Source organism: Nicotiana tabacum, chromosome 1 (genome assembly GCF_000715075.1).
Source record: "Nicotiana tabacum cultivar K326 chromosome 1, ASM71507v2, whole genome shotgun sequence".
In the NCBI taxonomy this organism is placed as follows: domain Eukaryota; kingdom Viridiplantae; phylum Streptophyta; class Magnoliopsida; order Solanales; family Solanaceae; genus Nicotiana; species Nicotiana tabacum.
In genome coordinates, this window is record NC_134080.1 from 187047256 (window position 1) to 187059551 (window position 12296).

General features: G+C 41.2%; 1 long non-coding RNA gene across 1 annotated transcript; it reads left to right on the top strand.

Moving 5' to 3' along the window:
* The first annotated feature begins 10693 nt into the window (after positions 1-10693).
* On the top strand, positions 10694-11614 carry LOC107777988 (uncharacterized). Its single transcript, XR_001646293.2, has 3 exons — positions 10694-10829; positions 10927-11171; positions 11297-11614. It is a non-coding gene; the product is annotated as an uncharacterized LOC107777988 (long non-coding RNA).
* Positions 11615-12296: the final 682 nt, after the last annotated feature.

The following is a 12296-nucleotide window of genomic DNA, read 5'->3' on the forward strand; positions in this document are numbered from 1 at the left end:
TGCCTATCCCACTCGAATTTGACCATCTGATGTAATGTAGAAGGCACTGCTTTGGCGGCGTGGATCCAGGGTCGCCCCAACAGAAGATTATATGACACTGCCACATCTAACACTTGAAACTCCATGGTGAACTCGACTGGACCAATTGTTAATTCAAGTATGATGTCACCCACTGTGTCTGTACCACCACCATCAAACCCTCGAACATAGATGTTTTTCTTGTGAATCCTATCTCCATCGACCTTCAGTTTGTTCAATGTGGCCAAAGGACAGATATTGGCACTGGACCCATTATCAATCAGTACTCGAGTGACTACCGAGTGTTCACACTTCGCAGTCAAATAAAGGGCTCTATTATGTTCTGTACCCTCCACGGGCAACTCATCGTCTGAAAAAGTGACCCTGTTGACCTCAAAAATCTTGTTTGCTATTTTATCCAGATGGTTCACAGAGATCTTATCCGGAACATGGGCTTCGTTCAGAATTTTCATCAATACCTGGCGATGCTCATCTGAATGGATCAACAACGATAACAATGAGATCTGTGCCGTGGTCTTCCTCAACTGCTCCACAATGGAGTAATCTTGTGCCTTCATTTTCTTTAAAAATTCTTCTGCCTCTTCCTCGGTAACTGGATTCTTTGTCGCTACTTGATTGGCCCTTCTTAACTCTGTGGGAGCAAAACACCTTCCCGAACGAGTTAACCCCTGTGCCTCGCATATTTCTTCCACAAATTCCTTCCCCTTATGCATTACCATTACCTAACTGTATCTCCATGGCACAGCTTTCTCGCTGATTATCGGCAACTGCATTACTGGCCTGATAACAACTGGTCATATGCATGCCCCTTCACGACTACTGGCTTGCTTGATATCCCTTGCTCCATTACTTTGACCGGCTCTAGATTCTTGGCAACATCATACAAACCCTTCCCTATCACCACCACTGGCTTGCCTTCTACCCTTTCCGACTGTACTACCGCTTTTCCACTGATCAACTTTTCTTTCAGACTGGCACAGATCATCATTACCGTTTGTGAAGGCTTCTTGAGCTTCCCTCCTTCGTGCACTAGTTCGATCATGTGGGCTTCATGGTGTGCCGGCAATGGGTTCTGATTGATGTTAGATGCCTCTGGCTTCTGGACCTCGATCCTATTTGTGTCAATGAGATCTTGTACGACAGTCTTCAACTTCCAACACTTCTCAGTATCATGCCCGGGAGCCCCCGAACAATATTCACAGCTTACCGAGTGGTCCAATTTTTGGGAAGGGGATTTGGCAATTTGGGATCCACAGGACTCAATAGGCCTAACTGCCTTAATTTGTGGAACAGAGTAGTATAAGTTTCTCCCAGCGGAGTGAATGTTCTCTGCCTCTGCACCCTTTCATTCCTGAAGGTCTGATTCCCACGGAATCCTGGTCCCGAAGGATTCCTGTAGGCCCTTGGTGGTGGATATGTGTTTTGTGGAGGTGGATATGTGTTTTGTGGGGGTGGATATGTATTTTGTGGAGGTGGATATGTATTCTGGAGAGCCAGCGCATGCCATTGCGGTCGAGCCGGAGGCTGGGTGTAAGTTTGGGCGTGATGGACAGAGAAGTGTGGCACTTGTGGCGGGTAGTAGGGCTGTGGAGGGCCGTATGGAATGTGTGGGTAATTTGAGTGATGAGGTCTAGGTTGGTAGTGAGGGGGGACCTCTGGATCTGTACCAAGTACCTGCCTCGACTGTTGCGACATCTTCCCTTTTCTTCTTTCCGAGCGCACCTCCCGTGCCGCTCTAGATGGCCTGAGTGGTTGCTTTAATCGCCGAATAGCTCAAGATTTTGTTGGACTTAAGTCCCTCTTCAATCATATCGCCCATTTTTACTACTTCGTTGAAAGATTTGCCAACTGAGGTCACCAAGTGACCAAAGTAAGTTGGCTCTAGAGTCTGTAGAAAGTAGTCCACCATTTCCCCCTCTCTCATCGGAGGATCAACTCTTACTGCCTGTTCTCTCCACCGGAACCCAAAATCTCTAAAGCTCTCTCCCGGCTTCTTCTCAAGTTTCAGCAATGTGAGACGGTCAGGGACGATCTCAAGGTTGTATTGGAAGTGACCTGCGAATGCTTGTGCTAGATCGTCCCAGGTGTACCACCTACTCGGATCATGTCTTGTGTACCATTCCAGTGTAGACCCACTTAGACTTTGACCAAAGTAAGCTATTAGCAGCTCATCTTTACCACCTGCTCCTCTCATCTTACTGCAAAACCCTCGCAGATGTGCCATTGGATCACCGTGCCCCGCATATAGATCAAACTTTGGCATCTTGAACCCTGCCGGCAATTGAATGTCGGGGAATGGGCACATATCTTTATAGGCCACACTGACTTGGTTGCCTAACCCATGGATATTCCTGAAGGATTGCTCCAGGCTTTTAAACTTTCGAAGCACTTCGTCTTGCTCTAGGCTCTTAGCCGGCTTTTCAGTCTCTACCGGTATCTCGAAGTGAGTATTATAAGTACGAGGCTCGGGTGCTTTGAAGGTTGGTTCAGGGGGTAATATTGGTTATCGTGAGCCTGAAACAACGGCTCGCTGGATGATCTTTGCAGCGTGGCTGGTGGGGGTGCCACAAAAACAGGAACATTTGGTGGAGGAGGGTTCTGATTGGGTTGTGAATCTTGGGGATCATAGGCATTTCTTCCTTGATAGTATTGGTGACTGGGGAAGCTTGTCGAAGGGCCGGGGGGAAGGTATTCCGGCGTGTGTCCTGGTGGGAGAGTGGGAATAACGGGAGGGTTAGGCACTTTTTGTACCCTAGCTAAGGTCAGCTGCATTTCTTTCATCTCCTGTCTCATTTTATCCATTTCCTCCTTCAGCATTTGATTCTCTGTCCTTTCATCCTCGACACTTTGGTCTGAACTAGTCATGCTTTTTAGTATGGGCCCTTTGGATCTTGTTTGGTAATGGTAATCTGCCAGAACGTTCTAACAAACTAACTGGTTCGAAATCTCTGGAAGGGCAACAAACTTGTTAGCGTTAGAGTTTAACACATATTGCAATTTCACGTTGGGGAATGCAATGTTCCTAGGAAGTTTAACCATTTCTAACATGTCTTTGCTTCGACCGCATGCGTCATTCTGGCTTGCCTTTTTTAAGTGTTTCCGAAACTTTCTTTATCTCTCTTTTTATTTCTTTCTTTTCCTTTCTTTTATTCACTTTGCCTTTTTTTTTGTGGTGGTCGAATCTTATGTGGATTGCCTACGTATCATGTACCCGCATGAATCAGATCGGGCATAGTTCTGCCACAAGTGCGGAGAATAAAGACACCATTTTTGGATTTTTCAACTTTTACTAGCAAAACGTTTTATTACAAGGCAAAACATTTTTGAAAGGAAATTTGACAGACTTGATACAGACTACAGACTTTATGCCAAGAAGGGAAATACAAACTCCGACAGGCAACAAACTCTGAAGACAAGGAAAATACAGACTCAAACTATGAATGTTTCAGAGTTTTCAATTTTGACGCCCGTGGGGCGTCGTTCGGCCTCGCCGCGGGTTTAGGTGTAAGGTTCCTTTCCAGCTGTTCCAATTCATACATGATGTGCTTCACAAATATCATCAACGCCGAGAAGAAGGTAGTATGGGTCATGTTTTCACACTCCCGACATTTCCTGGTAATAGCACGAGCAATAGTCAGAATCTTGTTCCTGATTCGGTCTTTCCCTAGGAGTAGGCATTCTATCTGATCCCCTCTAGCCTTCAAAACCCGAGAATCATGCAGATGTTATTTCCGTAACTGTTGTATTTCATCTTCCATCGAGGCCATTAGATTATAGCAGTGTTTACTCTCGGTTTCAAAAGCCTTGGCTTGTTTAGCCGCCTTGCTCTCTAGGGTGGTCACCTTCCTTTTTAGACTGACAATGGTCTTTTCATGATCTTTCCTTGCCTGCTGTAAGTACTGTGTGCGCTATTTTGTTCTCTTTTCTCATTGTGCCTGGAGTTGTGCTATGGTATCCTTAGATTTCTTCAAATTATCCCGGCACTTACCGATTTCCTTTTTTAACCCTTTTATTAACCGCTCATCCGCCCGACTCCTTTGTTGTTTGTCAGCATCTCTCCTCATCTGTCAGATTTGGGCTTTCAGCGCCTCATTTTCTTGGGCCAATTTGCTATTTTCTCCCCGATCGGCATCAACTTGCAGACTATTTTGAAATTCCAGGTCTCTAATGTGTTGCCTCAGCTCGCCTATTTCTTCCCTGTAACTCTCTTCTTTAGCCAACCAATCCCACTATTCTTGCGACGCCTGGACGAACTCCTAGAGATAGGGTCTTTTAGCCGGCCTCTCGTGCTCAAGTTCTCTCATGTACCAAGCAAGGTATCCTGGCGCCACTTCGCCTTTGGCCTGATCCTGCACGCAAGTATCTGCTTTTAAACCTTGGCATTCACTCCAGATCTGACGGACTCTTACTTCAGGGAACTGTTCGTCAGGGCTAATCTCAATTACTTGAGCACTAAGATCTTCCTCCTGTGGCACTGTTTGGCATCTCCCGAGTTATCTCAAAACCCGATATGGCGCGTAAGGCTGAATGCTCTTGAGCCCCATCAATAGAAAGTGGGTCCTAGCTGTCGGCATATGGATGACCTCGTCAACGGGCAACCATCCTAGTGTCCACTGTATTTGGCTGGCGGTGAGGGTCTGAAAGAATGATGTCCATGCCGTAACTCCCTCGGGTAGACTGACCCCCTTGATTCTTGTGTAGAACTCTTCTATGCAAGTTTTCTTCGAGGAGCCATAACTCAAGATCAGGGAACGGTGGCAGAGATGCTCAGTCATCCATATTTGTAGCAACAAGTTACACCCCTCGAAAAAGTTCCCTTTGGCTTTGCAGGCTGTGAGAGCTCGGAAGATATCAGATACTATCATAGGCGCAAGAGTGCTTTTACCTTGAATGAGCAAGGTACTAACGACCCCGGCTATTTTCAGATCAATGTTTCCGTCTTTCCTTGGAAATACCAAAAGGCCCAAAAAGGTTATCATAAAAGCCACTCGTCTATGCTCGTCCCATTTCTGACGGTTACTTTTGCTGCATAACTTGTTACCCGGGTTGTTGAATCCTCCGACATGACCGTATATGTCGTATATGAAGCGTGGATTACAAAAACCTGTGGCCAAATCCAGGTTATGGACCGTCCTGGGTATCTTCAACGAATCTAAAAACCGATGCACAGTGACAGCTCTTGGAGCAACCAGGTATTTTTGCCTCAACGGAACTTCAGCATTTCCGATGTACCCGACTATTTCCTCCAAAGTCGGGGTGAGTTCAAAATCGGGGAAGTGGAAGACATTGTGTGCCGGGTCCCAGCAGGTGACCAAAACTCTTATGATATCCCCCCGAGGCTGGATTTCCAATAAACCCGTAAGACATTTTAGATATTTCTTGACCTCATCTTGCCCTTCACCACCTAAACCATCCCACCATAGCCGCAACTTGAAAGGGATTTTAGTCATTATTGAAAAAGGTTCATTTTGCATCGTGCTCATCCTACACGTTTATTAAGGTGATTAAGAAATAAAATTTATTTGACTCAACAAATTGACTATTTTTAATTTTTCACAGATTAAAAGGAAGATCCGGCTCCGCACACGGCTTTTCAGCACTTCGGGAACGGAGATTTTAAAGCTGGGTGAGCCAACCGGTCAAAAATCCAAAAATGACTAAAAGTGGCCGTTTATGCAAAGTCAGCCTTCTGGCGTCCCTTTCGGGAACATTCGACTATTCTTGCCAAAACGGCATCACCCGACTTATTTATGTTGACAATTAAAATTTGACATTTTTGGCTATTTTTGTAAAAGGGGAGGTTGGACCCGATGAGCGTTAACTACGTATCCCGCGCCCTGTGAGAATCAAACCGGCGTAGTTCGGGTAGATAAAACAAACTTCTTTTGAAAACAAGACTCTTTTCAATGGAAAATAAAACCATTTTTCATAAACAAAACCCCCTTTCTTTTTTCTTTTTTTTTCATTTCCTCAAAAATTCGATAGAGTTTCGACGCTATTTGGACATTGATTTTTCAAAACAGGCGATTAAATACCTCTATCTCTCTTTCCTCAAAGTATTCAAAAGCCGGCCAGCATGCAAGTCCGAAGCAAACAAATGCACAGGTAGCAAGTTGGATGCATCAGGATGGTCTTTTGTCGTTTTGGTACACCTGTCCTAGACAGACCCAACCCCTGTGTTGAGCCTCCAAAGTCAAATGCACATGATGCAAACAAACGTTCCTACTAGGGATCCGGCATGAAGCTGAGTTATTCTAGGTTCGTAACCTTGGTATTTGTTCTAGATTGTGTACCCGAGCGGACAACTCGAGTCGAGGAGGGGGCTACGTACCGGGGACCCGCGAGATCATCCGGCTTTGTAACTTGTCCGGTCTCTTTCTTATTCCAAGGTATGACACTAACAGAATAGGGAGACTCGACCAGCAAGCACATCCCCGGAGGTAAGAAGAGAAGGGTTTCGGCACAGTTTATATACAGTTCAGATAATACCAAAGCAATAAAAGTAGCATTTAGCACATTAGGCCCAAACATGTAAAAATCAGATAATAAACAAAGCCAATTATAACAATTATTCCAAGCTCAAATTCTCGAACCCTGAACCAGAAGTTCGGGGTTTTTATGTCCCCAGCAGAGTCGCCAGAGCTGTCACGCCTCCTTTTTCATCCGTGCACGCAGGGGCGCAGAGGAGTTTTTCCAATTAAAGGACAATCGAAATGGGATTTATTATTAAAGGATTATAGTCGCCACTTGGGAGATTTGTTGTGTCCCAAGTCACCGATTTAATCCCGAATCGAGGAAAAGAATGACTCTGTATTACAGTCTGCGATCCAGAAATCCGGATAAGGAATTCTGTTAACCTGGGAGAAGGTGTTAGGCATTCCCGAGTTCCGTGGTTCTAGCACGGTTGCTCAACTACTATATCTGGCTTAAATTATCTGATTTTAACAATTATGACCCTGTGCGCAAATTTCAACTTTTAACCGCTTTTATTATTTATTATTCTAAAAGAGAATTGCAACGTCGTGAAAATGCATCTCGAACTGCGTCACATAAATGTACCCGCAGTTTTTGACACGTTCTAACTTCGTTGAGATTTGGATTTGAGTCACATAAATGTGCACCCGAGTTTAGGGAGATATTATTAAAAAAACCCGCCTAAAGATGCTAACGCATTATTATTTTGAGAAGGCCGTAAAATTCGCTAAACGGTCTGTCTCGAAATTTAAGCAATTAAAATAACCATCTATTGAAGGCCCCGCAATTTGCGTTTTTATTTGGCGAGGCTCGTCTCGTCCATTTTAAGGATATCCTAAAACGACTATGATTCTCTATTTATTTTTGTCTCTAAAGATAAAGAAAAGTCATAATTAATTACATGCGTATAATGGCCCAGCTTTTATTATTTGCTCCAACAACTTAGCAATTTCAGCGGTTATACCAAACGAGAAGATACTGTTCAATTGAATTCCATTCAAGTTGTTCAATTCTACTAAATGCAAACTTAGGCGTGTATGGTAGACTGAAGTAAACTGCAGTAAATTGAAGTTGATTCGGATTGATATACATGAGAAATTAAGTTGACAACTAACAACTCAAGCTCTAACATTCATCAGATATTTCCAGTACTCTAAATCTACTTCCCTATTCTACTTCAATTCTGTTTTTCAAAAAATAAACTATGTCAATTGAGATTATACTATAGCATGGCTAAAGGGAAAATATCCAACTAATAGTTCACTGTTTCCATCGCGCACATGAATATAAATACACTAACACTCAACTAACAACCACGTGAACAACCTAGGCGTAGGGTTTATCAGTTCAATTTTTAGGCAACAGTTTACATTAACTGAAGATAATTCTAACTAAACAAATCCCTATCCATTACAACTCAAAACCATCAGAAATAATGACTAGGCAGTAGCTATCAACAATCAGGCAGCACAGAGACTCTTATCATGCTTTATTTAATTCTAATAGCCAAGGATATACAAATGTGTACCTGGTATTGACAATACAAGAAAAGGAAGAAGAGGATCAGCATCAGCAGTAGCAATACAATACAGCAGAACAACAAACAACCACTGCAAATACCAAATAGTAGGGACCAACAGCTATCACTGAAACAGTAATAGAAACAAATACTGATTTTTCAACAGTAAAGGGAAGCAAATTTCTTTAGTTCTTTTACTCTCAAAATACTGAACTCCTCCTCTCCCCCCCCCCCTCAAGGACTGATTTATAGCTCTTTTAATAGGCATCCCATTAGTGCTCAACCCACTAACATTTTATCTTTTCAATTCTTTAATTACCCCCATTACCCTAGTGCTTTTACTTTAATCATTAATGCCTATTTCAGTCCCTAAAATCAGCAAGTGCATTCCCCACTATTATATGTTCCTTGCCATTATCTAATTCAATTGGTATGGGCATACTATATTTAAATCAATTTCCCTTGACCCATGTTACTTCTGACTTAATCTAAACCATCATTCCCCTTTTCCATCATCCAATTTGAATTAGTTTAATGGTATATTGGTACCCACTGACAAACCACTAAACCTTTTCAAGTTTTGGATCCTAAATTAACCCTGGTGCCCTGTGATTAATGTCCTACCTTAACCTCCTTTAATCTGTACTACATCTTTCAGCTATAACCAATTCAACTCATCAAATTCAATCAGCAGTTCGAGCTAGAACTCGGATCGGATCAAACAGCATTAAAATAAAGACCAATGAATCCGGAAAAAACCATATTGAACTTCCAATGTCAAATTTCAGACCATGATTGACACCGATACGCGGGAATGACTAACTACATTCTCAATTTTAAATTAAATTTAGACCAAAATGAACAATCACTGTAAACGCACTGAATCGACAAATAAACTGAACTCATATGCAAAAATGATGAACAACAAGAAAAAGGTCTTATGGAGAAGAGAGAAAATAACGGACCTAATTTAGGCAAACGAAGAATTAATTGAACTACTCAAACAAACATTGGAATATTTAATCTAACCAGAATCAGAAAAAGAAGCAGAATATATACTGGATTAACTTAAACTGAAAACCTAAAGAAGCGACTAATTACACAGACAAACAAACACATAAAAAAAAGGAAAAGAAGAAGCTAAGAAGAACTCACTATTCTTTTCTTGGATCTCACCAATATGCCCTTTCGAACTTGAGTTCCAGTTAGTATTATACATCTATTTCATCAGAAATAGGCTTATAATACTAACCAGAACCCGTTCGACCCTGACAGCTTCGAAACAGTCTCGAACTGTCGAACCCTAGATCCGCCATTCGATGAGTTTTACTCAGATTCGAGCCAATCTGGTTAGGGATTAGCGACGAGGAGGTCAAGGGGATTATTGGGTGTGATTTTGGGGTTAAGTGGACAAGCTAGGGTTTGGGACGGGGGTCTTCGATCGAAGATTCGAGAAGTTGTATTATAATTCGAGGTTAATGGAGTATGGAATCGTGTTGAGGGTGGTTAGGAGGTTCAGGGGTGTTATTTTCATGGCCATCGGAGCCGGCGCCGCCGGATTTATGGTGAAGGGATGGGGTGGCAGCTATTAGGGTTCCTCGTCTCTGAAAGAGACAAGGCTTGGGAGAGAATGAGAGGGGGGCTTGGTTTGGGAGGGCGGGGTATGGTTTGGGAATATATAGTGGGGTGGGGATTTGATCCAAGCCGTTCGATCAAGTGAGATCAATGGCTTGGATCAATCCCCCTATAGGAAACGGTGTCGTTTGGTTTCGTTGGGGGACTGGGTCGATCCGGGGGCAAATGGGTCGGGTTGTGGGGATTGTTCTGAGGCGTTGGATCAAATGAAATGAATGGCCTGGATCTATTGGCTATATACGACGTCGTTTGGATATATCTGGAGATGGACTGGACCATTCGATCGAGTGAGATCAACGGCCCAAATTCTTCATGCCCGAACGGCGTCGTTCCACCCGTCTCCAAGACTGGTTGGATTGGACTGGGTAAAAGGTTATTTGGACTGGGCCTGAATTTTTTTTTAAAATTTGCACAGTCCGATTTTCTTCTCTTGTTTCTTCTTTTTCTTCTATTTTCTTTTAAATTCCTAATTACCAAAAATTTGTCAAATAAATTGTAAAGCCAAAATTAACTCAAAAATACTAATTAACCCTTAATAACAATTATCACACAAGATTAAATACAAAGATAATCACCCACTTTGACATTAAACACTTCAAATGCGAAGTACGTTATTTTTCGATTTTTTCATTTTTCGTAAAACGAATATTGTTTAATCAATTCCTAATTGTCAAATTGAACCCTAACTACACATGCAACACATATTTTATATTTTTTCTTAATTAAAGTAAAAAGAAACGTGCACAGGCAATTACAAATAAATCACCAACACAAAACTATTTTATTTTGAATTTCTGGTAGTAGTTCTCGTAGGGAAAAATCACGTGCTCACAGTAATACATTAGCATATCATTGTTATATATTCTGTTTTAATGATTTTAGTTAGTACATTATCTTTATAATGTCCTGATTTTCCTTATGGTTTTTTGTAGGTTTAATATAAAACGATTAAAGACCGGAAATGAGGTGGGATCCACTATGAAATCTACAAATAAATATACATTTTTTGCACCTGGTGCTATCGGAAAGGACCAAGGGCGAGGGCTTAGATCTATGTACTCTTTAGGGTTGTCTGATTCTACTATGGCTGCTGCTCAAGAAATGTAAACTGATATTTCATTTTATACATCTACTGATGGAGTTATGAACTACTTTCAAACAGGTGAAAGAAGTGTGGTTTCTCAAATTTATTGTGCTATTAATATATAAAACTAAATTCTAATGTTAAAGTTTTTAATAATATGATTTTCTTGCACTAGGTGTTATAGCAAAGGGACGAGGGCTTATATCTGTGTGTTCTTCGGGAAAGTTCGAAAATAAGTTGGGATCATCCTTCCATAAGAGTACTCTTTATGATAGTCAAAGTGTGCCCAAAACTTCTAACAATATACAAGATCAGATTTTACAACGTCTGTTGCTCAAAAAATGCGAACAACGATTAAAATCCCCTCGATTTTTGAGAAAGGGCATATGCAAAATGATGTTCCTTTTTCTCCATCTACTGGTAATGTTATACAATCCACCCAAACAGTTGAACCAAGTATGATTTCTTAAAATTTATGGAGTTATTAATTTATATAACTGACTTTTTGATGCAAAACTTTTTACTAATATGATTCCTTGAAACAGGTGATATAGGGATGGGACGAGGATGAGGGCAAGGGCTTGGATCATTCTCTTTAGAAGTTTCTGGAAATAAGGTGGGATCCTTTCATCACAATGCTCTTTACGCTAGTCAAGGTATGCCAAGAACTTCCAATTGTACAAGATCAGATTCTACAATGTTGGTTGCTCAAGAAATGAGAACAACAAATAAAAATCCCTCGGTTCATGAGAAAAAGCATGCGCAAAGTAATATTGCATTTTCTCCATCTCCTGATCAAGTTATGGAATTCACCCAAATAGTTGAACCAAATATGTTCTAAAATCTATTTGGTCATAAGTTTATTATTTGTATAAGATTTGAAATATTTTTATATTATGCAAATGTAGGTTCGCGTACTAGTAAGGTAAAAAAAAGTTCAAGGAAGTAACAAATTCAAAGAAGTTTACTTGAAGTGGGGCAGAAGAAAAGTAACATTTTACAATAATCGAACGGTTGAAAAGAATAGCAATCTATTTGCGAGACATTTGAAAAACTTAGTTCGTGACCGTAATATGTGTCCGTTGGGAATATCATCGTGGGATGACATCAAGGAAGAAAAATGAAATCATATGTGGGCAGTTGTTGAGGTGACTGGATGGAGTATTCTTCTTTTCTTTGGATTCCTTTTTTCATACTATTCTGGAGATGTGGCCATGGTCTCTGTTTTTTATATTTTTCTTCTTATTTGATTGTATGTACTAGGAGCTTCATTTGTATACGGAATGAACTTATCTATTAGAGAAGGAATAGAAGAATTATCAATCAGAATGATTATACATTTTAGAAGCTTTATGACATGAAAGAAGGCTGCTAAATAGTTAGTGAGTTATATTTTTACTTTGCTCGAGAAGAATTATGGAGAAAACTGTTGAATGCGATTTGTATGTCGCAATAACAAGCCATATCTGAATGTAATGTATTAGTCGCAATATTTGAGCTGTGGTTAGACCGGGCATGTTGTATAGGACAGAGTGTTGGCCGGTT